The 26087-nt window shown below is 40.0% G+C and overlaps 1 long non-coding RNA gene across 1 annotated transcript; it reads right to left on the bottom strand.

Annotated features, from left to right (window-relative positions):
* Positions 1-25576, bottom strand: LOC117453549 (uncharacterized). The gene is made up of 5 exons (XR_011643903.1): positions 25341-25576; positions 14676-14745; positions 5434-5541; positions 5274-5325; positions 1-4229 (listed from the first exon to the last, which is right to left on the bottom strand). It is a non-coding gene; the product is annotated as an uncharacterized lncRNA (long non-coding RNA).
* Between the last annotated feature and the right edge of the window lie 511 nt (positions 25577-26087).

Consider the following 26087-nt stretch of genomic DNA (forward strand, 5'->3'; position numbering starts at 1 on the left):
TTTCTGTTTGTACATTTAAGTGTGTGTGCATGTGTGTTTTTGCTTGCATGTTGTGTGCTGCAGTAAACATCTGAGAGATACAGAGGGATGGGCGCTCAGAAACTGATAGCGCTCACCTCTTCTAAAGCTGATCAAAATGCAAATGCTCAAACAGTGTTGTGTTGTTGTAGCTTAAAGGGCTGCCTGATTCATAGACATGTATACTTAGGATACCCATTTCTCACTCATTTCTTATTATTTCAGCTTTATCCCAAGATATGTTGCATTAGTGTTGCAGGCAAAGGTACCCTAAAGCACACATTGGCTGTTCATTGTGATGTTTTCCTTTTGACAATTTCAAGCATGTCTGCAATTTAGCGGATCACTTAGTAGCCTATCCCCACATTCACATGCGTGTCCACATTACGCGCAAACATCTGCTAAATTAATTTCCCTCTTAAGTTTTATTTTTCTCTCTGTTCCTTTTTGATACCCCTATCTTGATGTTTTGGTGTTATTTCAGCAACTCCTGCAGCAGTCTCTAAAGGCATTCGTAATGCAATCTGTGGTTGTATTTTTTAATAATAATAATAATATGACCTGCATGACTTTAATTTGTCATATGTACCATTCTAGCATGTATGCACACCCACCGATTAGTCAATGTTTCATACCCAAATCTTCCTCTGTTCTTCAGTGTAACTCCTTCCTATAGTTCTCATATGATGCCTGTTGAGCGTGTTGTGCACCAGACTGTCGTCAGTGTTCCCCTGCTTGTTAGGGTGCAGCCAGTAGACTCTGGCTGTCTGAGCAGTGATATGACTGTGGGCAGCGAGGCTGGGTCCTCGCCAATAATCTGCGTGGTCTGCAGGCTCTCTGGGGGCACCTGGCTCCCCTCCCCGCCATTTCTGGCCCGATCGATGGCTGAGTCCGTCCCAGCGCAGAGACCAGGGGTCATCTTCAAAGGCCTCCAGCCCACTTCCTGCCACCTGGTGTTCTGTTTCGGACAGAGGGCACATTTCCTTTCCACTCCCTCCACCCTCCATGGCCCTTCTCAGAACAGGTTAAGGACATGGAGCCCGTACAGCTCGTCTCTGTGATCCTCACCTCCCCAGTCTCCCCCACGGGGAGAGAGGGTGAGAGATCAGTCCTATCCAAACACCTCAAAATCACACACCCATTTGATGTGAAAATCTGCTTTTGATTTAATCATGGCTTAGAATGCATATCATGAACGTTTTTGGTTATTAATTGTTACCTTTGTTAACATTCTACATTCGTTTTAAGAACTAATCCACACATTTATTTTTTAATTCACTGACAAAATAACCACATCAACAAAGAGGCTTATATTTCATTTATATTTTATTAAGACATGTATATCATAATACAGAAAGGTTTGAGAAGGTAATGGTGTATAATGATGCATTAAATGAAGTGACCTTTTTGGCTCTCACTTGAGACGTGTTTCATGATGAACTGATCAACAGACCTGTTACGGTAGGAGAATCTCCATCTCTCTTTCCCTGTTGGTCAAGTAACAAATGGCAGGGCTATCGAACACACATTTTATCTCCATGAGGGCTGTCGGACAATTAGCTCCAAGAATACATATTAATCAATTGCGTTTTTTTGAATCTCTTTATTAAGCCCAGCCATTTTCTTCCCCCCCAATACATTAGCAGATCTCAGTATGTCCGCTACTCTTGTGAACAGGGATGAGAAGGAGATAGAGGGAGAGGAAATAAAGGTCTGATGAGTTTGGCAAGGAGAGGATGGAGGCTGAGACAGATGGCATGAAGTCTGCAGCACTCTGGCGTGGCTCGCCTGGTGCTAAAATCCTCCTCTCTCACATTCCAACAAATCCTACCAGGAGGCTGGGGAGTCTGTCACACCACTCCAAGGATCCACACGGCTCTCTTCATCCCCCCTCTCCTCCCCCTCCGCTGTCGCCCCAGCCCAACAGAGCCTCTGACCACTCGGTATCATATTTGTATCCTCACATATGTATACATTCATACATTAACATGTATAGAGCTCGACCATTAAAGGCCTGATAAGAAGCACCAGGGGGGGGGGCAGATATGACGAAACGCCTTCTCACTGCTCTTATGAAAAAGGAACCAGGGGAACTAAACTGAGAGAGGTGGCCTTTTCTGTCACTCCAGTGTAAGAAATCGTATTCACTAAACAATGGGCCAAATCACGAGGGACTATACAATCCATTTATATCAGAGGAAGAAGACATAAGAAGCTGTTTGATTAGTTTCAACACAGCCTGCATCAGCACATGGTGTTGAACAGAAACACTGCAGCTGCAATCTAAATCCAAACATTGCTCTGACCCTTTTTTCTAGGCTCCCCGTGGGCCCTACAACCAAAAATGGACAATAAGTGTAACTGTGATTACACTCATAGCACTCGACCAACAACTGGATCATGGGCTTCACATGACATCTTCATCTCCAAACACTGTACTGTTAGATATGCTTTGAATTTCTCAAGCATTCATTTCCTTTGCCATCTCAAAGTGGTTCATCTAATAAGAACAATCTAATTTATTTTACACTTTGCTCTCTCCCCATGTCTCTTTCTCGCTGTCTTTCTGCCTGCCTTCTGTTTGTTCTAATGAATGACTTCTGAGATGAGGGGCTGCTGTGAGGAGGTCATGGGGGGCTTCAGAATCACATTACTGTTAATGATAATAAAAATAACAATCTGTGCTAGACCTCTTGGTTGTCTTCTCTTCTCGCTCCATATGGAATGAGTGTTTTATCTGCAATTGTTTTTGCATATCTTAACATGTTTGAATTGAAGTCTATGCAATTAAAATGCACAGTAAATGTCTTTTGTGTTTTCTACGAAAGCATTGTTTATTGAAAAAATGGCTGATAAAAGATATACAGTGGTGCACCATCTGGGTTACAAAGTACACCACCAAGCACAACATCAGGCACATCTTACATGGTGCTGCACGAGGCAACATATTCCCTACGGTAAAATGTTAAGTGCAAAACAAAAGCCAAGAATGATCAAAATGCAAAGAGAAGTTCCAGCATTTTTTTTTTTTTGATGGGTTGTACAGGCGTCTGGCTTTGTTGATAGCAACTTAAACTTTTTACTGACAAAAGGTTTTCAGCTTTTCGTACAACTTAAATAAGCAGTTACTTGGATTTTGTTTTTAAACCTCAATACAATGGCAAGGGAAAAACTACATTGAAATAGCTTAGGAAAACGTTGTGAGCTGAAAACACAAACATATTTTACAATACACAAAATAATATAGCTAGGAGATCTGTACATAGACAAGTTTTCATCTTGCTATGCAGGCCATAAATACTGGTGCTAGAGCAGGCCGTCAAATCAACATGTCCATACCAAAGGATTTGCTGGTTGTTTACAGGGATCTGACATTCACAAGCAGATCATCAGTAACTTTCCCTCCCACCAGAACAGATATAGAATCCTGGCAGTCCTTTCTCCGTGGCAGGGCAGCGTGGCGTCCCTAGGCCGATTGGCACTGCAGCTGTCACCCACAGGATGGGAAGGTGGCAGGGTCGATGGCTTAGCGGTGTGGCTTCTGGAAGCATCCGTCCCTTCCTGGCTCGGTGAAAGGGCAGGGATGCGGAGCCCCATCTCCCGGTGCATTGATCGAGGGCCAGCCCTCCATTAAGCACCATCAGAGCTAAAGGTCAACTAAGGCCAACGGATGGGTCCTGTGTGGGCATCCTATGGAGTGACTCATTCTCACACCCAGGGAGTGAGTCCTTGTCACTTTAGTCTGTGCTGCCCCTGTCTCCTGGTGGCTGCATGACGATGGCTATTCTTCCCGTAATTGGTACGCACCTCCCTTATGGGTGGGTGCGAGCTAAACTCTCTTCTATATCCCTTTTTTTGTTTGATGTCGGACACATTATACTTTATTGTTGCTTTTAGAGATATTACATTCTCCTGCCAAATTAAAAGAGCTTGCCTTCTAATTTTCCCCAACTGAAATTGCTTAATAAATGAGCAGGGCCTGATTTGCACTGATGATCACACAGTAGCAAAATTGCACCAAATTGCTTACCCTGAGATAGTGCACCACATCGTGCTCATCACTGAGTGGCAACTACTGCCTGGTGTGGTTTACATTAATGCAGCCTGGCTGTGAAAAGGGGATAATTGTGGTGCTAAATGCTGTGGAGGCTGACAGGATCCATTTCCTGAGTTGTCAAGGGCAGCAGTGATAGAGAGGGTCGCGACGGGGTCTACACACACACACACACACACACACACACACACACACACACACACACACACACACACACACACACACACACACACACACACACACACACACACACACACACACACACACACACAAGCAGATGAGTTTATTTGCACCAACACACGTGCACACACACAGGAACATGAGCACACACACACAATCAGCAACACTCCACGTAGAGATGATTGTCTCTTGCCTCTGTCAGGTTGTGCTTTTTTTCTCCAGCCACGGAGACCTCATCCTGGGAAATTGAGCAATTTCTGATTGAAAACAGTGGTGGTAATTAGAGCACTCACTATTTGTAACCACTTGGCATTGCATTAGTATGCAAAGCTGGCAGCCAGCTTATCTTGGGGAAAACGTTTGTTTCCTTAATTGCCCTCTTAGGACAAAAGTGAAGGGGGTGGGTGTGGAGGGAAGAGAGTAAAATGTTAACGTGCTGCAGTAAGAATGGAGCCTGGTGTGTTGAGGGGATGTGACTCCCTGAACACAGGGGTTAAACTCCACTAATAGGCTGCATACAACACACATGGGCACACACACAGGCACAGAGTAACAGTGGAGCACTCATACACCCACATATGGGCACACACTTACATTGGCACATGGGCATGAAGGCAAAGACAAAAAGACAACTATGATGAGAGCAAACATTCCAGGACACACACAATTAGGCACAATTAACTCCATAGACATACTGTATACTGTAAAATTAGACATGTAATAACCAGTCGCCACACTAATGAATTTAATGACCCTGTCTTTAAATAAAGAATCCATTAAGATGCAAAGCAGCAAATTAGCTTAGTCCGGTTCAATCTAATGGTTTATTACACACTAGAATGCTCCAAAGTATCATTGTCCCCTGTCGTAAAGCTTCCCCTGCATTTACCACAGCTTTCAATACATCTGTGTCATTTACAATGTTAATACTCTCTAAAGCTCATTACAACATCTTATCTTCCTCATGAGTGTCAGATGGAAGGCAGGAAATAGTTTTTCTATAATATTCTGTTTAATTTACCTTCTCCTTATCCCATGTTCACAGGGGGGTGGACATGGACATTATTTGGGTCCTGATGGGATGAAATCAAAAAATGTTCTCAGATTGAAATGTTACTTTTTGCATGAAGTTACAATTCATCATGTAAAGATACACCTTCTTTTTTTTTGCAGTGACTTACAGTATGCTGCATTGTACTTTGCAGCATTGGTTGAATTAATATGATTCCCCTCTGATTGTTGGACAGGAGGATATATATCTCAGTGGAGCAGACGGTGAGACATTCTCCCTTTCACAAAACACAAAGGAAACGTTATTTAATTAAGACTTCCTACTACATGAAAGGGGTGGGGGGTATTTACTTTTGTTATACCTGTTAAACATGGATAACCAACTTCATAAACATGGATTCAGTTTAAAAAAGCTGTTTTCCTAATTCCAGAAACTAAATGCAATATTCTTATTATTCAACTAACTCGACACATTTAAGTGTAAAGATGAATTCCTTCTGAAAAAAAAATGGAATAATGCAGCGAATGGGATTATTTGAACAATTAACTCTCTACTCAGTTCAAAACAAGCTAATGTGATGAGGAGCGTCATATTTGAACTCATTTTAAAAGTATCAGGAACTGAGATGAGCCGCTAAAATGCTCTGCCCATTGGAGAAGTTTTCAGTGTTGAATCCCCTCTTTCGAAGTCAATGGCCAACTCTCAAACAAAAAGACACAACAACGCAAAATCATTCCATGCGATCTGAAGTCTAAAATAAAATGTATTTATAACACGACAATGTTTTGCTGATTCAAAATCTAAAACCTTTCCAGAAGAGCAGTAGCTGCTAAATATTAGTTTTTATCATAATTATGATTTTAATATATTAATAGTTTACTCCTTGGACAATTATCTGTCATTGAAAAGGATGATTTCTAAATTGACATATGGCAACAACAGTTTGAATAAAGTAATTATAATTAACATAAATTAGTTTCTCCCTCTGTAATAATAGTTGAGTGGGGAAAAAATTACACAAGAACATATTTAACACATTTTGATTACACTTTTGAGCGTCTGAATACATTTTTCTACCCTTTATGTTATTTAATAAACATGTTATTAGTCATAACGAAATAAAGCAGCAGCCCGGTTCAAATAACATGCAGAAAGTGATAAGCCTAACAAATTCTAAACAACTTAAACGAAATAGTTGACAGAAGAAACACAAAAAACACTTACACATGAAAACAGTTTTAATTTTTACATTTTCGCGAAGGCAAACTGAAGAAAAGACTCGAGGCTACAGGTGGATGAATTCTGATGAAAACCCCGTCCGGACTCTGGGCCTAAAGGCCTTCTGATTAATATGTGTAACTCAGCTTGTCATTAAAACATCTTTATTAAGGCTGTTTTCCAATCAGCTTTATTTTAGCAACTAAAACGATAGGTTGTTACATGCAGGGCAATTCCACATCAATTGGTGCCCGATGTAATAAAGTTGCCTCTTTCTTCGCAGATATATGTTGCATATCCATAGCAACAAGGCAGCAGAAAGGGGAGAGAGTAATTAAACAGACACAGGTTAATGAAAAATACGATGTTGCCTTTTCTTTGATCTGCACAAATGTGAACGAAATAATAATACAAAATAATCTTAAAACAGTATTTAAAAAAAATCCCTTCAGACCTACCTGCCAGAGATAAGGGCCAGCGTGAGCATCACACATCCTCTTTTAAATGATTTCGGTGAATCATGTTGGATGATTGATATAGCCTAAAGATAGTCTTTGTGGGGATGTTTTAATAAGCCACGGCTAATACACAAGCAGCTAAAATTATCTGGCGTAATTGGTTAAAATAGGAATTATTAAGAGATATGTGCAAATGTTTATATTTACACCTTATAATACAGCATGCGTGCACTCACACGCACACGCGTTGGTTTGGCGTTGGCACTATATGTGTGCTGTGTAAGATTGAACATTGTCACATTTCCTAAACGCCATGTCACTCAAATCAATCATGCTGGCATCTGTTGATTATTTTTGATTCGATAATTAAATGTCTCCATCACAGTCTGCGGTTCAGTAGTTTGTTAAACTAATCCCGGGCTTATTGTAATGAGAAGGACGTTTTTTTCCTATTCTTCTTTGCACAGGAGGCTCCGACTGATTTGAATGTTTTTGCATTTCGCCAAACAAAACCTGAACTAACACAGAGGAATGCTGAGTGACTTCAAAAGAAGTCTCCCTTCAGATCATCTCCGGCTGAAGATTTGGGCATGTAAGACTTCCTTAAAGTTGTGAGAGCCAAAATGGCTTTAGGAGTGTCCGTGTGTACACACCACGTCCAACAAAAGCAGGGGCTAATCCACCTAATTTACACAATGCACAGGCCCCTGTTTACATGGGATATACCCACAGAGGGCCTCTGTCTCGTCTTCCTTGCATTTCAGACTGGACAGATGTACTATTTTATCTCTCTCTTCTACATGGATGAAAGGCAAAATCCAATCTGCAATCAAAGCAGATAACGGTATTAAACAGAGAGAGCCTCAACAGGATTTAATTTAAAGGGGGCGTCAGCCTCTTTCACTTATTGCTTATTTTCCAGTGATCGCACCCGTGCAATGAAGTTACTTCCTAAAATAAACAATTTATATTTCAGATTTTAGTGAGGCATTTATGTCAGAAAGATTGGACAAATCTACTTCATGAACTGTACAACGTCTACATCAGTATGTATTAGACTGTTAATCATACTTAAGAGTATTTGTACTTAACAAGACTGCACAGTGACAGACATTATTGGCATGACGACCAAATTATTGACCAGGCCCTTTTTTTCTCGGTGCAGCACCTGAAGCCATCAGACAGGCGAACAAAAGCAGCACCAACATAAAGCATCGGGATACACTAGAACCTGAATATAAGGGGCACTTTGTTTTTGCTTTGTTATAAATCAGCGTTCATGCGTAAAGCATCAACTTGTACCAAGACCTCTGCAACACAACTCTAGATCCGCCCTTAAAACGCGAACTCTTTAAAGCGTACAGCCCATAATAATTAGTCATCTTTATTTTATGCAAAATGTGTTTGGCCTTAGTTTTTTTCTCCACCTTTATGATGTGCATAATATGATCTAAAACTACATTAATAATTATCCTGCATATGTTCACCATTTTAAGCAAATAATAGTCATAACTATTTAAATGTAATCTTTAGATTTTTTTTTTCTGTGGTCATTGAGTACACATATTGTACGTGGGCATATTTAACAGATAGGCTATACATAATGTTTATGATTCATTCACGCAAAATGAATACCAAGCAATGAATCATTCAATTTTTCTGCGATTATAAATACATATCAAATATATTTATTTTGCATTCATTTCCTTAAACGCATCACAAATATTCTGATATTTTGTATTAAGTTAGCCTACATCCAAAAAGAGCTCCTCTCCTATTTGAAGAGTTCACACTCAATCAGTATTTTGCATTTTACCCTGAACACAGCACTGTTTTGTTAATTTTCTCAATTCAATCTCCTATTGACTATTTAGGCAATAAAACAAGATTTGTGGCTGTGCGACTTTGTGTTTGATTACTTTTATTACAGTCCTAGATTTACCGTTTTACCGTGCCCATCATTTTTCAGAAGGGGTAATTACTTTGGCACTGACAGGTAAATTCCTCCGCTAAATTGAAATATTCTGCTTTAATCCTCGCTAAATCCCAATTCTCAAGACACGGAGATGTGAGCAGGCAGGAGTCATGTGGAGCTCCGGGTGCTTCTTCAGGTGAGCGGCGCCTCGCGGGGGGGCGGAGGATCTCCTCTCACCGTCATAAGAATAAAACAAGATTACTAGATCTTTATCACGGAGCGTTTTACCCCTCACAGAACAGCAACTTCACAATATCTGCTTCAAAAGGAAAAGGTTGCATAATGAGCAGGAAATTATTTGTACGGTGTTGTTTTTTTAGGGGGGGGGGGTTAAATGAATAGTAATACATAAACCTCCCAGCATGTCTATTCATGGGTTTCTTCTCTTTAACACAGGAGCATGTGAGCTTGGATGTAAATTAATCAGATGCAGTAGTAATAGTTGCTTGACATCTTGTTTTGCATGCTATTTGAGTAGATGTTCCTAACATTTATACAAAATACAATTTATTTCTTCCTTTAAACAAACACATGTAACACAACTAGACTTTAGAGTATATGCTTTCTCGAGAAAGTACTGGCAGAAGTTTTAACATTCTGCTCGCATGTGCTGCCAGAATGTACCTTTCCCAAGTCTTTAATTTCCAGTCACCGGGAATAAAAGGCAGAGTCTCAGCTCTGGCAGCTCCCATGTCACTGCAGGAGTGGGTGACAGAGAACAGCAGAGGCACATTGCATTCTAAAATCACATCACTAGAGACCCCACATCAAAGTAGACCAAACCTCATTTTGAGTGAACTTTTAAGCCAAAAAGACTGTGTGACATCAGAGCACCTAAAATGTGACTGTCATGTTTTTCAAAACTTCGCTGAACACAAGCTCTCAAAGACTTGAGAAGTATTCAATGGCAAGTGGTGTTCAAACACAAACCCTAAGATTAGCAGTCTTTGTCTTACAGGAACCTCAAAGACCAATTAGATTGAGAGACGGGTGTGACGAATTTGTCAAAAATAAGATGATAGATATCATTTTGGCAGTGAGCAAACATCATGGCTGGGGATTTCACTCAAGCGCAGTCATTGACAAGGCACTGTCAGAAAAGGTGTCATCTTCAGCAGATCTGCCAGTTGACAAGGATGCAGTTTGGGATTGAGACTGATCAATTCCCAAACTGCCAACCAGACATGGATCTGATAACGTCACTTTATTTTGTGAAGTGAAAAAAGTACGGCTTGTGCATGAATATATTGTCAACTTTTTTTGCATCACAAGTAAGAGACAGCAAATTTCAGATTGAACAAAAACTGTGTCATATTTATCTGTGGTTTCAAAACGTTTGACCTTCCCAGGTTTGTGTTTGGCCAGACTCACAGAAGGGGCGTATGGTGCTCATGTCTGGTTTTGTTGTTTAATGTACGCCAATTCAACACATCTAATATACTTGAGCTCGTCTTCGGCCACAAATTCTAAAGTGAAATCCGATACTCAAAGCACTTTCCTCTTCAAAGTAGTTTCCTGTTGTGCATTGTGACCACAATAGTGTCAATCTCATACTTTCAAAGCCTCATCTCCGTCTCAGGTTTGAGTAGCTGTCTATACATGTCTGCGAATAGAGTTGAGGCTTTGATGGCTGGTCTCAAAGCAGTTGGGAACGTCATGACAAAATCCAAAAAGGAAAAACTATTTCTATTGATTTGGCTGCACATGAAATTTGACCTGTGGTTTCTGAAATTGCTTTCATCAGCAAAAAAAAATGTGTCATGGTTACAACCACTCAGAAAACATCAGTTAGCAAACTGAAAAGCATTGTGGGAGCTATAGGAAGGACATTCCCAATCTGCTGTGAATAATAAAGGCTTGTCTCTAAATCCAGGGATAGCAATACTCAAATGTGGCTAACACTGAATATTAACATAATTAGAATGAGCAGCACATTTGTTATGAACTTATTGATTTACTTCAATTAGTGAGGCAGAGATCAGATGTCGATTTACATACAATTGAACATTTTAATCATCTAGTTGTTGAAGTTGGCAAAAAAACATTCCCTGCTGTTAGATGTCTATATTTGAGTTGTTGCTGCTTTTCTTTGTTTATAAGATTTATAGCGGCTTTAGGCTTTGGAGACAAAACAAGCTCAATGAAGCCTTTGCTTATATAACTGTTAAGGTACGTTTTAAAGAATCTAAAACTTTGTTTGAAACAAACAATAAAAAACAATAGTTGCATTCCTCTAATACATAAAAATGTGTTAGACTGTAATTCAGTTTGAGATGAATGCATGACATTTCTGCCACCATGAATCATGGCATTCTTGTTTTTGCTGATATAATAGCCAGAGATATGAGCTTTGTGAACATTTTGGGAGAAAAAGCTCTTAGTGTTGTCCTAAACAATAGCCATTGGAAAAGCTGCATTTGAAGCCATGCCAAATGATTGGGAATAATCAAATGACAATAATCAGTTGAAAAGAGAGGCAATCTCAATAAACTTTGTCATTCAACTATTCAAGGTTCAATCATATCAGAGGTGTTTTGCATAACTATGAGACCCTGGTTCTAATCCTCAAAGGGTTTGGGGGCTACTTGGCTTTGCACTGTAGTCATTCAAGGTCTCAACCCGGTAGGAAATATGGGCTGCCATAGCAACACAAAGATGGCCTCTAAAGGCTTAGCATAATTCTTCCCTAATAGAAAAATAACAGCGGCAAATCCCGTCCTTAGTGAACTGGCTTATTTGACAGAGGCAGACTCCCACCTGTGAAGCACATAGTCACCACACCAATGCGCTAAGACTACGATAAGATGAAAAAGAGCCCATCTCTGGATGGGGATGGGCGGCCTAAGCTCAAGCCAAATTCTTTCTCTTCTCTGAAGCTGAAAACAGCCCACAGTGTGTCTCTGGCTAGCTTTAGGTTTTTGAAGCTGGACAATATGAGCTGCCAAATGAATCGTACCCTCTATATAATACTTAACTTTGAAGTGCTTGAGCCATACTCTGAGAAAGTTTTGGCAGACGAAGATAGCTTATATTGGATCACATCTCAGGCAGTGAATGTTTTGTACCTCCTTTCTCTGGTTTTAGTGTGAACAGGATGTTCTAGCGGTGGTTATATTGCATTAAGGAGGTTCTTAACCTGCCTAGTAACGGTTCCTTTCTCCTCTGTTTGTGATACCAAAAATACGTGATCCCCCTCCCTTTACCCCTCCTCCCGCTTTGTTGCCAGGTACCACAGAGATGGATTCATGTCACTGTGTGAGTTGCATCAGGATGATGAGCACCGGGGCGAGAATAAATTACTGCCACAGAGTGTGAGGCATGTAAGTATTAGCTACAGCAGTGCATTCTCTCTGCGTATGGAACCATTAATGAGGTGTGATATCCAGCGATGTTGCAGCCATGGTGATCGAGCTAAAATCAAAGGCTTCATGAAATCATTACTGTCAAAGCTAGCTATGAAAATTAAATGACGGCCCAACATGGGTTTCTGTAAGAGGTATATGATGCTGTTTTATCACATGCAAAGGCTAAAATCAAGAGGCAGAGGGAGAGAGAGACAAAGCATTGTAGGCTAATCGAAAAACGTGATGCTCGCTCTGCTGTGCACCTGAGTCAGTCATTTTTAGCTCGACTGGATTTCTGTTTATTCACTCCATTCAACAGCTAGAGCCTCATTGTCTGGCTCAGCAGCTGCATCTTCCTGTCAGTATTCACTCGTCTTATTTAGCTGGGTTTAATGGGTATGTCAGCCCGCCGGGACGAGTCCTACTAGCTCATTCCTGACTGTGTATAATCTCATCATTGTTGGCGAAGTTTTCCTGTTTCATGGCGTTCAAGAGCTTGTAGTCGAGATGACAGAGCAGAACTGAAAGCAAGATTATCATTATATCACGATGTCCTCTCAGCTCGGGGCAGAGAAAGATACATGCTTTTAGCCTGCTGTTACCAAACAACAATATAAAAAGAAAAATACTTTAAGCTAAGAAAAATCTGCAGTTTAATATCTTAATTTCATTTGCGATACATTTTCCCTATCTGAAAATATATCACTTGAGGTACTGGTAACCATGAGGTATTAGTAGTACTCTAAAGGGGCTTTTTGTCATGCAAATCAACCAGCTTTCTTTTCTTATCAATTCATCTTTTTTGCTCTTGGGCAAATATGCAAAATTCATACATTAATATTCTATTCTGCCCATTATTTTAAGAGTCAATATATTGACATCAAAAACAATACCTTTTTCTTTGCCCTGTACACCTTCAAATTCAGCTTTTGCCACCCTTGGCAATGAAAGCCTTTTACTGGACCCTCTCCATTCCTGCGGCTCGCTTACATTATAGAGTGATTCACAGTGGTGTCTTCACATGAAATGGGCAATGACATTCTTAATAGCCATATGTGGGACTGAAACTATTTTATAGTGCAGCCTTAGTGTCTAGGTGAATAGCAGAATAGAGTGATTAAATCAACACTGTATGGACGACTGTCCAATGAGGGGCCAGGAGGGAATCCCACTGAATGTCGGCCTGTAAGCCTCCTGTTCCAGTCTTACGCCGAGCACCTTCCTACATCAAAGCTTGCTCAGCACCATGTCTCAAAGATTCACATCTCCAGGAAAGAATGGCTTCTGCTGAGATATGGGCACCTCTGGCCTCATTTAACGTGCAATGTCCCTTCCCCCTCTTCAGGCCTGAATCCAAGGATAGAGTGGCTATCTGACGAGATCACACAGAGAGGTGCGGGAACTTAAAGGCAAAGAGTTACTGTGCATCCTACCAGGAGTCTCAAAAGGGTTCTATTAAAACACGTTCAATATGCCGGTCAGGGCTTTTAAAGTGCTGCACACCCTCTAGCCCCAGCAAACTCAAAGGGCATCAGTGCACATTCAGTCGGGGGAATCTGGCCCCCATTAATTTAATGAGTCCAGGGTATTAGTATGCCAAAGCCAGCTGCGAAGTTTCCCTTTTCTCATCTCTAGTGGAGTTTTAAGGAAAGATCCACCAACTTGGGAGTGACAAAGGAGAGCAGGGAACGAGGTGCGCTCATCTAATCTGAGATCAATCTCTAGCTGTTACTCCTCAGAGGGCAATTTCCAGTGGTTAAGATGTCTTTGCGCACGCTGGAAATCCACATAAAGAATGCCGAGTGGCACTTTTACTGTCACCAGGAGAACTTTGTAGTCTCTTAATCATGATTGCATCCTCAGAAAACAGACACAAAAGTTGTAAAGAAAAAAATAATGGGCAAGGAATTGGTGCTTAGAGATATATTTGCATAACATATTTGGAAACATGCTGTGGTCATTATAGCAGTGTGAGTGATTTTCTTTTTTCATTCACATCTTGTCTACAGTCACTTCACAGTTAATTAGCTTGGTAAACAGCGGTGTTGCTTTCTAAGGCTCTAACACCTGACTTAAAGAAGAACACTCCGCCTGTCACTATACTATACAGCGAGCTGACATGCAACTGACAGTCACCTGTAAGAGATTACAGAGACAGCGGAGTGTGCCAGGCCCTGTCAACCAGGAAGTAGCAGCTGCTGGAGCTAATTAAACGCATAGCAACATGGTAACACAGTCCAGCTCAGGGCCACATCAAACACTCCTCTTCATGCCAGTCTGGAGTCTCATCTCTGGGATGTTGAGGCCCTTTGTGACCTGTGCTGGGAGCCTGCTGGGCCCTCGACCTGACCTGAGAGCTGCAAAGTGAATAAGAATGGGTCATGATCACTGCGGGGAGCACCTGGAATAGACTTACCTGCGTCTGTGTATCTGCATACCAAACCGCGGCCATGCTGCTGTGTAGGCGTGGGTGCATGGACTCTGACCTGCACAACAAAGCAAAAGAGAGAGCCTGGGTGAAAGGTCAGGAGAAGAGAGGAGGCGTAGAGAAAATACACCTAGGACGCATCGGCTAAACATGATCAGAGAGACACATATGGCTCAGCTGAGGTAGAACCAGATGCCCTCAGATGTCCAGTTGAAATATAAGCTCAATGTAAACACGGCACCACAGTATGTATGGGCGTATGTGATGCTTAATCTAGAGATAAACCACAATTTAGAGACAGTAACACTATTTTCATCTGGTTATCTTATATACAAATACAATCTTAACTGTGCAGTTACAAGCTGTATCCTAAAAATAACACTGATCTCCAACAAAAAGTACCTGAGGCCCACTGAGGAAAGGTTGTTCCAGCCATTATTTATCGACGTGTGATAAAAGATAAAAGCCTGGATAGTTGACTCTCTCTTGTCCATCTGTTGCTTCTCTCACTCTCTATGTCGATTGTGTGTAGTTATCCAGAGAGACATAGCCAATGCAGCTGCAGCAATGATACACCGGATAAAGGAGAGGAACCAGTTTTAATTTTGAGTTAATCCTGAACCATAGCCTACCTTTGATTAATGCACCAGGGTTTTAGTTTTTTTAGTTAAACATGTTGTCAACTTCTGAACTAAATGTTTTCCTGTTTACTTGCTTCCAAGTCAGCTTTATAAGGCTTATGATTGCATGATGAGGTTGACTAGAATGACGACATAGGTGACAATGCTGATTCAGCATGAAATCTAAAAGGCAGAAGTGTGCGGGCGTTGTTTATGCCCAGTGATCTGGCCCTGTTAGGTAGAAGGCTCTGGAAGTTGGTGCTCTTTTGCCATTTTCTGGAAGACATTTACAGAATGGCACCATGGCGGGTCTCCCCGGGGAGCCATGCTTCAGCACCCGGCCCACCTGAAGCAGGTTTCTCTCTCCACCTGCCACACAGAGCGCTGACACAACGTCACACAGGCATGTGAGTAGGCAGACCTGTCTGCAGGTACGTCCCTGTCAGCCCAGACAGACACCAATTTACCACCATGTTGGGGAGGCACATTGACGTATGCAGAGAGCATGTTCAGAACTGCCCCATCAAAATAGAGTTTGTTTTTCTAGTATAGGAACACTACACAGTAGCAGTGGGAAAGCCTGTGTTGAATATCTGGTGTGCCTGCCGAGCAGTAGGCCCAAACAATATGACTGGATTTCGGGGGCCACCCTGCAGCCCAGGTTCTCTTGTGTGTAAAACAGAGTGAAGGCAACTTTCCGCTTCACGTCTTTATGGATTCATGCTCAGAGTGACTGGCTGTGAGGGTCCGAGTGCTGTGTTCTTTCAGCAGTCATGTGGTCCCAATCTCCTTACACGTTTCACTGCCAGGCTCCTCTATACCAGGCCTCCCCAAACTGTGTAATCAGCAGATGTCTTTATAGAGTAGCTCACTGCCACCCTGCTTTCTTTGCCAATTTCATTTTGGCAATATAGAATTTTTTCTTTTAGATTATTATTTTTCTTTCAAGCGCAGAAGCCATGTTGATTCGGTTCTTAATGTGGCCGAGGTTGCAAATATGGCTTCACTCAGCAGTTTGAATTCATATGCCTGGATGATATATCCAGAGTGTACTTAGGTTAGTCTCTTCTATTATACCGCAGACATGCTGATTTCAACAAACTGACGTAAAGTAATTCAACAGAATCACTTGACCTTCACAAAGACAAAGTCAAACCAACTGAGCAGGTTTTAGAGCTCAACACCGCTGAATAGTTTCTCTTATATAATGTTAAAAGGAAGGAATCCAAGGACTCTGCCATCTATAATAACCCTTTTGTAAAAAAGAGAAATCCGCTTAGCCTGAATTGCTTCATACAAAGACACACACTGTAACAATAATCCAAATGATGCTGACCTCCGTCAGCATTTATTACAGAGTAAAAAAGCAAATATATTTCAGAACACATTTGCAAAACTATGATACAAAATATATGAGGCCTTTTTACACGATGAGTACATTGACTTCATAACCACATACCTGGCACTCTATCCATAACACAAGTGCAGTACTTAATTAAAATGTTGAGGCACTTGTACTTCCTTTGAGCATTATATATTTTATTTTTGTTGTTTGTTATGTGAACGATGCATGCAAACACTTTTGACCTTTTGGACAGAATGTGGAATAAATATATTTTACCAGGTGAAATACTTTTCATGCTACTCTATACTTCTACAAACCCACGCTATAGCAGCTCTTTTATTTTTCACATTATTGTATGGTGAGTTCATAAAATGATACGTTATGTTTTAGACAAAGATGGCTGCTTGCGGCTTTCAACAAATTACCATCAGCACAAACTTCACTGTAGAACCACCAGCAACTAAATACAACAGGTTGGTGAAACGTTGTGAAATGTTGTGGCAACAACATACATGTGAGTGCGACTTTAAAATATGAAGTTTGACTGCTTTGTTTCTGAAGTTGCACGGCTGTGTGTCGAGGTGCGTTTAGGTGCATTAGAACGTTTGTCATTTCCTATTTCAAGTTATACATAATATACTTAGAAATGTTGTTATAGACTTATAAGACTATGATTCAACCCCAAATTGCCCTTACGATATTGTACAGTTTTATTAATATAATAAAAAGTTTGGAAATCCATCTATTAGTTTACGGATTATAAAGGATAAGAACCCATGTTTTCAAAACAGTATAACATGCATATATTCTATATAATCACCATGTTCAATAACAACTTTTTGTAACTACAACACAGGGATAAATGCGGTATCAGGTCTGCCAGGCTGAGTAACATTTTAAAAACAAGACTTGTAACAAAGTCAGTACAGAGTACCACTACTTAAAGTTTCAGAAGACTTTTCCCCCTACTGCCAATATCTTTATTTATATAAGTTAGAAACAATTTAGTTTTCTGGCCTGAAGATTGCAACGTACATTCATGGGCATGTGGCAGCATGCATTTCAGCACCACCTGGGCACCATCAGGGCACCATCATGCCACTGCTCCTTGTCTGTCACCCTCTTCAGTATTGCTGCCGAAGGTGGCAGACTTGTTAAGGGTTGGGTTCTTGTGAAGTGAGCTGTCAAAATTAGCAACGTTTCTAGTTTGTTTAAAAGGCAAAGCCGGTCGCGCTCCGCAGCATCAGCTAAGACCCAAGAGGGACGCCATGATGTTGGTTGCAGAGAAATTATTCATTACTGTATGAAATGATATCAAGAAAATATTGCCAATGTTTTTCTCATTACTGTCTAAACTAACCTGCCAGTTAGGGGACTAATTATTTATCATAATTGTGACATATTAATTCATATAGTAGTGTTGATACTTCTGTCACTACTCCTTAATGTCTAACCTGACCTTTAATAGCGATTGTGTTAACGTCAACTCCATGAATTCTCTTTTCATTAATTGCAAGTGTAATGACATGCAATAGGGAGGTGTATGTGTGTGTGTGTGGTGTTTGGTTTGTGTGTGTGTGTGTGTGTGTGTGTGTGTGTGTGTGTGTGTGTGTGTGTGTGTGTGTGTGTGTGTGTGTGTGTGTGTGTGTGTGTGTGTGTGTGTGTGTGTGTGTGTGTGTGTGTGTGTGTGTGTGTGTGTGTGTGTGTGTGTGTGTGTGTGTGTGTGTGTGTGTGTGAGTGTGTCTCGAAAGAGGTGATGTTGGACTTGTGCACTTGGCAAGCATTTTTTTCTTCACTCCATTTGGTGACAGATTGGGTTTAAATAACATTTTATCTTCACAGTTGTGACTCACAAGCCTCAGCGTTGCAAAGTCAGGGTGAGGTTTAGCACTTCTGATGAGGACGAGGGAGGACCAGGTCGCCTCGCTTCGCCTTTTAGTTTATCACTTTCCGATGGGCCTAATGTGGGATTCTGAAACAAGCCTTCAACACTTATTGTTGTCAATCAATCCGACCTCTCTCAGCAAAACCCATCCTTTCTCCATCTATCCTATTAACAAAGTTACTGCATAACAAGAGTGTCAAGTAATATGAATAATACTCTTGTTATATCCAAAATGCTTTGAAAATATAAACAAAATACAGGTAACCAGCTGACATTTCAACAAAAAAAAGGTGCAAAAGGTCATTGTATGCAGTGAATTCAAAAGCTGAGTTGCCAGTGTTTGCATGCCTGTTTTACTAAAATGAATCTTTACATAGGTTACGCATATTGCATTGTGGGGTACTTAGCATTTCTGAATGCTTCTTAGCAACCATGCTAGCATCAGTGCTACATTTTCCAACATGACTGCATTTTTTCAGAAGAGGTCATACCAGGGTGCCTCTGAGCCCGAGTAGGAGCTCAGGTAGGGGGACCTTTTTTAATGACTATTATTGCCTCCAACATTAACGTTTCAATAATTCCCTGAATAGCCCATACGTTAACAGTCTGCCCTGCCCCCCTCATCAGCCATGTTTGTTTTTGTCGGTGCTATCAAAGGCTAACTGCTTTACAGCACCTCCTGGTGCTCCCTGGGAGGAAACTTTTCCTTATGGAAAAAAGAATCCAGCCCGCAGATTTAAAGGTAATAACAACAGTTTGTTTTACTTTGTTTCTATCATTCTGTTATTTTATGATTAACGCAGCATTTTTGCCTGGTAATGATTTTGCCTGGTGAGATCCAGGATAGGCCTATGTATGACTATGGCGCCTATAAAGTAAGGATTGCGGTTTTGGGTCGCGAGATAAATTATAGATCCACTTCACACACAAACAGATATCTTCTTCCTCATGCTTCCTACTCATGACTGTTGCCCTTTTTTTCGCTCAACCTGTCTGTAGGGCAGATGAAGCAATAACTGTGACATGTCTTCTTCAGGCAGTGAGTGTTGTGTACTTGTTGTCCAGGAAAGATACACAGGAATGTGGCCTTTTGCTCTGAAGCTTTGCTTACAATCTGCTTTGGCGCAGTTGTTCTGTCCTGAGCTGCCTGTCCTTCAAATCCAGGGCTTAGTATGAGGTAGGGCACAGAGGAGGGATAAGGGCTGTCACTCCTGCTGCTGGGGTGCCCAAACCAGCAGTGCATAGAAACTAATAAAGACGCACACTAGCAGGAGCCAGCCGATCAAGCAATGAGATGTCACCATGAACAAGCTGCAGGATGTTGGCAGTCGGCTTCCTGGTTATATAATGCTGACCCATTTTCAACTGAAAAGGACTCAAGTGTAATGCAGCAATCTCAATTCTGGAAAAACTAGTTTTTGTTATTTATGAATTTTCACTTTGTTCATATATTCTCTATTTTCTTTTAACATTCTGACACCACTTTGTTCATTGATGCTAGCTTTTCCTTTGAAAATGTAAGCCTGCTAAAGGTTGTTAAATCTCCCCACTTTTGTCAATTGCAATTCTTCTTCCAAACTTGCATGTCAGAGTCCTTCAAATAAGCACCATCTCCATCAATGACATGTGCACAGGTCACATATCATGTATGTCATCTTTTGTAAATATTGAGTGACATGCAGCGGATATTTCCATAAAAAAAGTGATGCTTGGCAACACACTAAACTGAAAAGTGTCATAATTTGATGTGTCGTGATGGCAGGACAGGTAGCAACATTGATAACATATTTGAATACAAAAATATACATCAGAAAATAATTCTGATAAATAGCAAATATAACTCAAATGTTACCCAGAAATGACCAGACTTGGGAAGTAACGCATTACATGTGACTAGGATGACATAATCGCGATATAATTTTTTTTTAACCGTAATCTCTTACAGTAACATTACTAGCAGGATTAATGATGCAATACATTTGAAAGGGTGCTCTTAATCCACATACTTCAGTGAACGAAACCAAAATGTGCTGTCTCCTTTTAGATGCAAATATACGCATATGTTATACTGCCTGAATTTGCTTTATGGTTTTCATTTCTGTTTGGTTATTTTGTTGCTATATATTTTTTATTATAATTCAGTAAGTGAACCCAAATGTTCATAAAATAGGTTGCGGGAGCTTAATCTACTGTAATTGTTATTATTAGAGGACACATTCTTGATACTAAATATATTTTATTCTTCTTTTCTAATGTTATATATCGTTCAGTTTTCTTACGTGATACGCCAATGTATTGATATTACTTTTCTATTTATTTGCATTGCGTTTGATATTAATGTAATCCATGTCACGGAAAATAATCAGGTGATACTTAGATAATGTTACTGATTACATTTTTTACAGGTAACCAGTTATTGTAACAGATTACATTTTTAACTGGGGCTGTTTTAATTGCAACCAAAGCAGCGATCAAAAAGAGTCAATCCATCAAAACTCACGTAAAAATCAAAATCATGTATTGTATTTAAATGTCAAATAATCATTTAACACTTACACTATTTAGTCATTACATTTTATTTTACTACACATATATGTGTATATATCTTTTCATTATTGTTATCAATTAAACTCCAAAATGTAATTTTGCAGATTGCCTAAATTATACCTATGTCAAAGAAAAAAGCCTGAAGACCAGAAAGCAGGAATTACACTATTGGAACTAAAATATAAGGGTGCTTTAATTTGATGGTGTGAAATTGGAGTGCCTTTGAAGAACGTCCACAAAAACCCACTCCCTATTCATTTCTCTTCAATTGTGTGACTCTGACATGTACCTTTTGTACACTAGAATTATAGCCTGGCTAATGTAAGGTACAGTTAAAGAAATATGTGACCAGAACCTTCAGGTGAATGAATTTAACCAAAGTGAAAGCCGGGCCTCCGTGATATAAGCAGGCCTCCCTCTTTTTGAATGCTTTCTCTTTACAGATACTAATACTGTGTCCTCAATACATTTAGTCATCATGATCATCATCATCATCCTCATCTTCATCATCATCATCATCATCATCATCATCATCATCATCATCATCATCATCATCATCATGATCATTAGCATCTCTGTTTCCTTTATGTATAATAATGGGTACCAACACATTTAAACATATACATTCTAAAGCAAGTTTCTACAATTCATCGCTTAATTGAACTAAACACAGATAGTGCACAAATATTCATTTTAATACGTTTTTTAAAATGCAATATTTTTGTAATAACGAACACATTAATAGTAGTAAGTAATGATTCTGTCCAATGTCGCTCAAAGATAAACTTCACATTACCCTATAACCGTTGACTTTATGATATCAATTCAATCAAAGTAAGTCCCATTCATTTGATATTGTAACTGTGCATAACCCAACTGTGTACGGTTATGTGGATTTTATCTTATTTTTGGTCAGAAATTCACTTTTCTTTAATGATTTTATATTATGAAAACATGGTTTTATTTAATATGTAAAAGTAGACCAAAAAAACCCAAACAATTAAAAAATTAAGCGACAATTAAAAGCTGGATATCTAGTGTTTTAATTTAAATGAGCAACAATGCATACCTTTTTTCATTTATCATATCGATTAAATAAGTAAAAGGCTTTTTTACTTGATTGAAAAACAATATTGCTTATATTGGATTAACATTTTAAAATGTTAATGACCGCAGGTGTCTCATTTTAAGATAAATCAGATGAGTGTGTATTGACTAGGGTTTGACCTTGTAAACACAACCAAATATATTTCACTAAAGATAAAACTTTAAATGAAATGTATAATTTGTTTGTCCCAGTCTTATCAGATGGAGAAAAGAAAGTTAGATATAAAACTTTTCCAGCTTATGTCAGACGAAATGTAGTTGCAAGAACAATCGGAAAGTGATTATGCATACTTTGTGTTAGTTTAGCTGTTTGTTGAAGAAGCCATCTGTTTATATGTTTCTTTGTAATTCTTTGTAATTGTTTTTTCATTAGCAAAACTTCATGCACCGCATCAAAAGACAATGCAATTCATTCGCTCTCTATTTCAAGGTGGTATCTAATTAGCAGACTATTCTTTTATTTCAAGTCTTTTATTTCTTCAAGGGACATTGTCTAGAATGGTAGGCTCTCCTCATTATCAAATAATATGCAATGATAAATAAGAAGCAGAGTTTTTGAATTAAAAACTGAGAGTCAAGTCAGATGTTTCTCCTAGATTGAAATGTGAAACTTCTCTCAGTATGGAGAATGAAAGGCCACCATCTGCTTTTCGTATGTTCATCTTTAGAGAGGACGTTGAACTGTCAGCAAAGTCCCTCCTACTTATCAAGACACTTAGACATTGCCACAACAAAAATCTACTATTCTATACAAAGCCTTTGTACTGTATTTACACACCTGGGTCAATTCTATTGAAAGGGCGAACAATAAACATATTAAAGAAAATTATGTTCATTTAAATCGCATTATTTACGCAAACTGCTGTAATGTCACTATGCCATTTAATTTGACAGTCAAATCTTAAGAACAACATTGATATAAAGTAGTGGGTTAAACACTTAAGATACAAACTAGAATTTCCATTATATTTTGATATTATATAATTTCTTAATTTTATTTTTTTCTTATTATCCTTTATTTCTTTATCTTTCGCAATCGTAATTTACTTTATTTAACGAAACTTTAATCATTTTGAAACATATTGTAAAATAAATATACTAACCACTTAAATCTAGACTTTAAAAATCATCAGTTGAAAAGTATACTGGGAAAGAAAGTTAACAATCTTCTCCTTTAAATCTGGATTAGAAAGAAAAGTATTTCTCACATGATTTCCCAAAGTTACCCTAACATAGGGAGAAAAAAAAGTAACAAATATGAAGGCTTTCCTTGTGTCATAATATGAAGGCGTTCAACTGCAAAGACTCAAACAGACTTTCATATGAAGCTGTCACATGTTACTCATCTCATAACTCACAATTCTGGCTGAAAATATTTCAGTAGTCATCCATTCTAATACTGAAGTCTGTTGAAGCGTGCACTCTTTTTTTATTTAATGCATTTTTCTCCAACAACATCATGCAAGAAAAAAACGTGTTTTAAAAGTCTGATGTCAGGAAACCTTAGAAAAAGTGAACCACTTTCATTACACAGCACGTACTGCACGTCTGACCAAAATGTACAAGGGAAGCCAAACCTAATATTATCCATCTCAAAACAGCACGATTAAAAATGAGAGCATTCTGTGTGTTGTGTGCTTTAATATTGTGAAAATAATCTATGAGCATGCTGCTTTCAAACAGCGTTCAAAGAGAATCAGCTCCATCTTCCTCCTTCCCCCTGTTAGCTTAGCAACAGCGGCCATTTTGTCTGCATTTGCATTGGTTCAAATGTCTTCTCAGGTTATGCCGCATTTCTTTGATATTCCTGTCGGGCGATGGCGGTTACATCAATTTCAAGACATTTCGCAGGAACGAGATCTCTTAATTTTCACCTTTAACCGAGATATATGGTGGAAAATGTGGATTATATTTGAGACAAACCGTGCATGTTCCGAGCAGTAATGTATTAATTTACTGCTCAGTTTCTACCAGAAAGTGTTTAGTGTTAACCACGTGTCTGTCAGAAAAATGCACATGCATACAAGACACATAAGTGTGCACTACACTGGCACACACACACACACACACACACACACACACACACACACACACACACACACACACACACACACACACACACACACACACACACACACACACACACACACACACACACACACACACACACACACACACACACACACACACATAAAATAGGATGAGCTGATCCCTTGCTCAGAGTCTGCGTCAACCTCCCGCTGCTCCCACGACACACTACGTAGACAACCCACCACAGGATGTAAACCCAGTTGTCCAGAGGTCACCTTGGCTTGTTTACTAGACTGAGTGCACAGTGGCAGAGTGGACCATCCACAACAGCTCATCTACCAACATGTGTTCAGCTCTCCACTTCTACTGGATCCTCAGTCATGCTGTATGGGTAAGTAGCACAATCTGTGCTTTTTACCCAAGTCAGCTGCACCAACGAGGAAAAGCTGTGATGGACAGACCTGCTGGAGACTGTTCCTCTTACGTCTTTCAGCTCTTTGAAAAGCTCTGATTTACACACACCTCATCAATTAATTATATTTCCACCAATTAGCTTCTTCCTTTTCGACTTTGCCAGAATAATTTTCCACAAATCAATACATGTTTTATCTACTGGTCCACAGCTGTAGCTAGCTTGGTCTACCAGGAGACTACTGTGAAACCCTCCCCTTCAAAACATTTCTGAGCCTTAAATAGAGAAAATGACCATAATGTATATCATGAAATTTGATAACTGCATGTACGAGATTATCTCCAAATTATTGCATCTTTAGGAATCAGCAGCTGAAAATGGCCGAACAAATGTATACCGATCAACAAAATAAAAACAGTTTTAACGACTAACATGCTGACATTTTAACTGTCTTTGCGTTTCAGAGGTTTATGGGTCGGTTGTCACCTCACAGGCCGAGCCACCAATCCTGAACACGCTTTAATGTACCAGGTACTAACTCGGCTGCTGTATATTGCACACACATGCACCCCCCCCCCCCCCCCCCACACACACACACACTCACACACACACACACACACACACACACACACACACACACACACACACACACACACACACACACACACACACGCACACACGCACACACGCCCACACAGACACTCACCTCTGTTCTGCTGAAACACACCACTAATAAAACACTGGAGCTTCGTCTGGTTCTGGTGAGGTCCAAAATGTCCAGGTTAATGGCAGAGAGGGGTGAAAAAGACTGACTGGGAGTTGCCCTGACCACCCTGGTAAATATAAGAGAGCAAATCCTTTTCAGGTTGAGAGTATGACACGGGACTGCCACATAAATCAGTGCAGGCCCAGCCCGGCACAGCCTGGGAACGCCATGGGAGTGGTAGGCGGCACTACGGTGAGGTTTTTGGGGAGGATTATGGATTGAGACGTACAGCTGGGAGGCTAAAGTTACACTTTTCATTACCACTTCGAGGGGGTCTTGGCTGCCTGGAAGCCAGTCAGATTTGTGGAGACCTCTTTCTCCCCCTGGAATGGTTGTAATTCTGCAGGCGCATTCTTCACCTGAGGACAATTGTTTTTGATATGGCAAAAACAATTTAGTGAAACGCGATGGGGAATGCGTTCTTTCTTTTTTCTTTCTATTTTTTGGCCAATTGAAGAATGAAAAAAAATAAGGAAAAAAAGAGAGGGCACTGTGAAAAGTCCTCATTCACCAAAAGACCAGAGTAAAGAGAGAGCAGTATGCCCCCTTCTGGCTCTTTTCTTCTCTCCCTCTTTTCTTCTTCTTTTTTCCCTGGCATCTGGAGATGTGAAGAAATGTCTTTTGATCAGCTCTGACAGAGCCTGGGCCATGTGAAGAGGGTGGCTAGCGGGACTCTGCCAATCCATG

The sequence above is a fragment of the Pseudochaenichthys georgianus genome, chromosome 10 (assembly GCF_902827115.2).
Source record: "Pseudochaenichthys georgianus chromosome 10, fPseGeo1.2, whole genome shotgun sequence".
Taxonomy (NCBI): Eukaryota; Metazoa; Chordata; class Actinopteri; order Perciformes; family Channichthyidae; genus Pseudochaenichthys; species Pseudochaenichthys georgianus.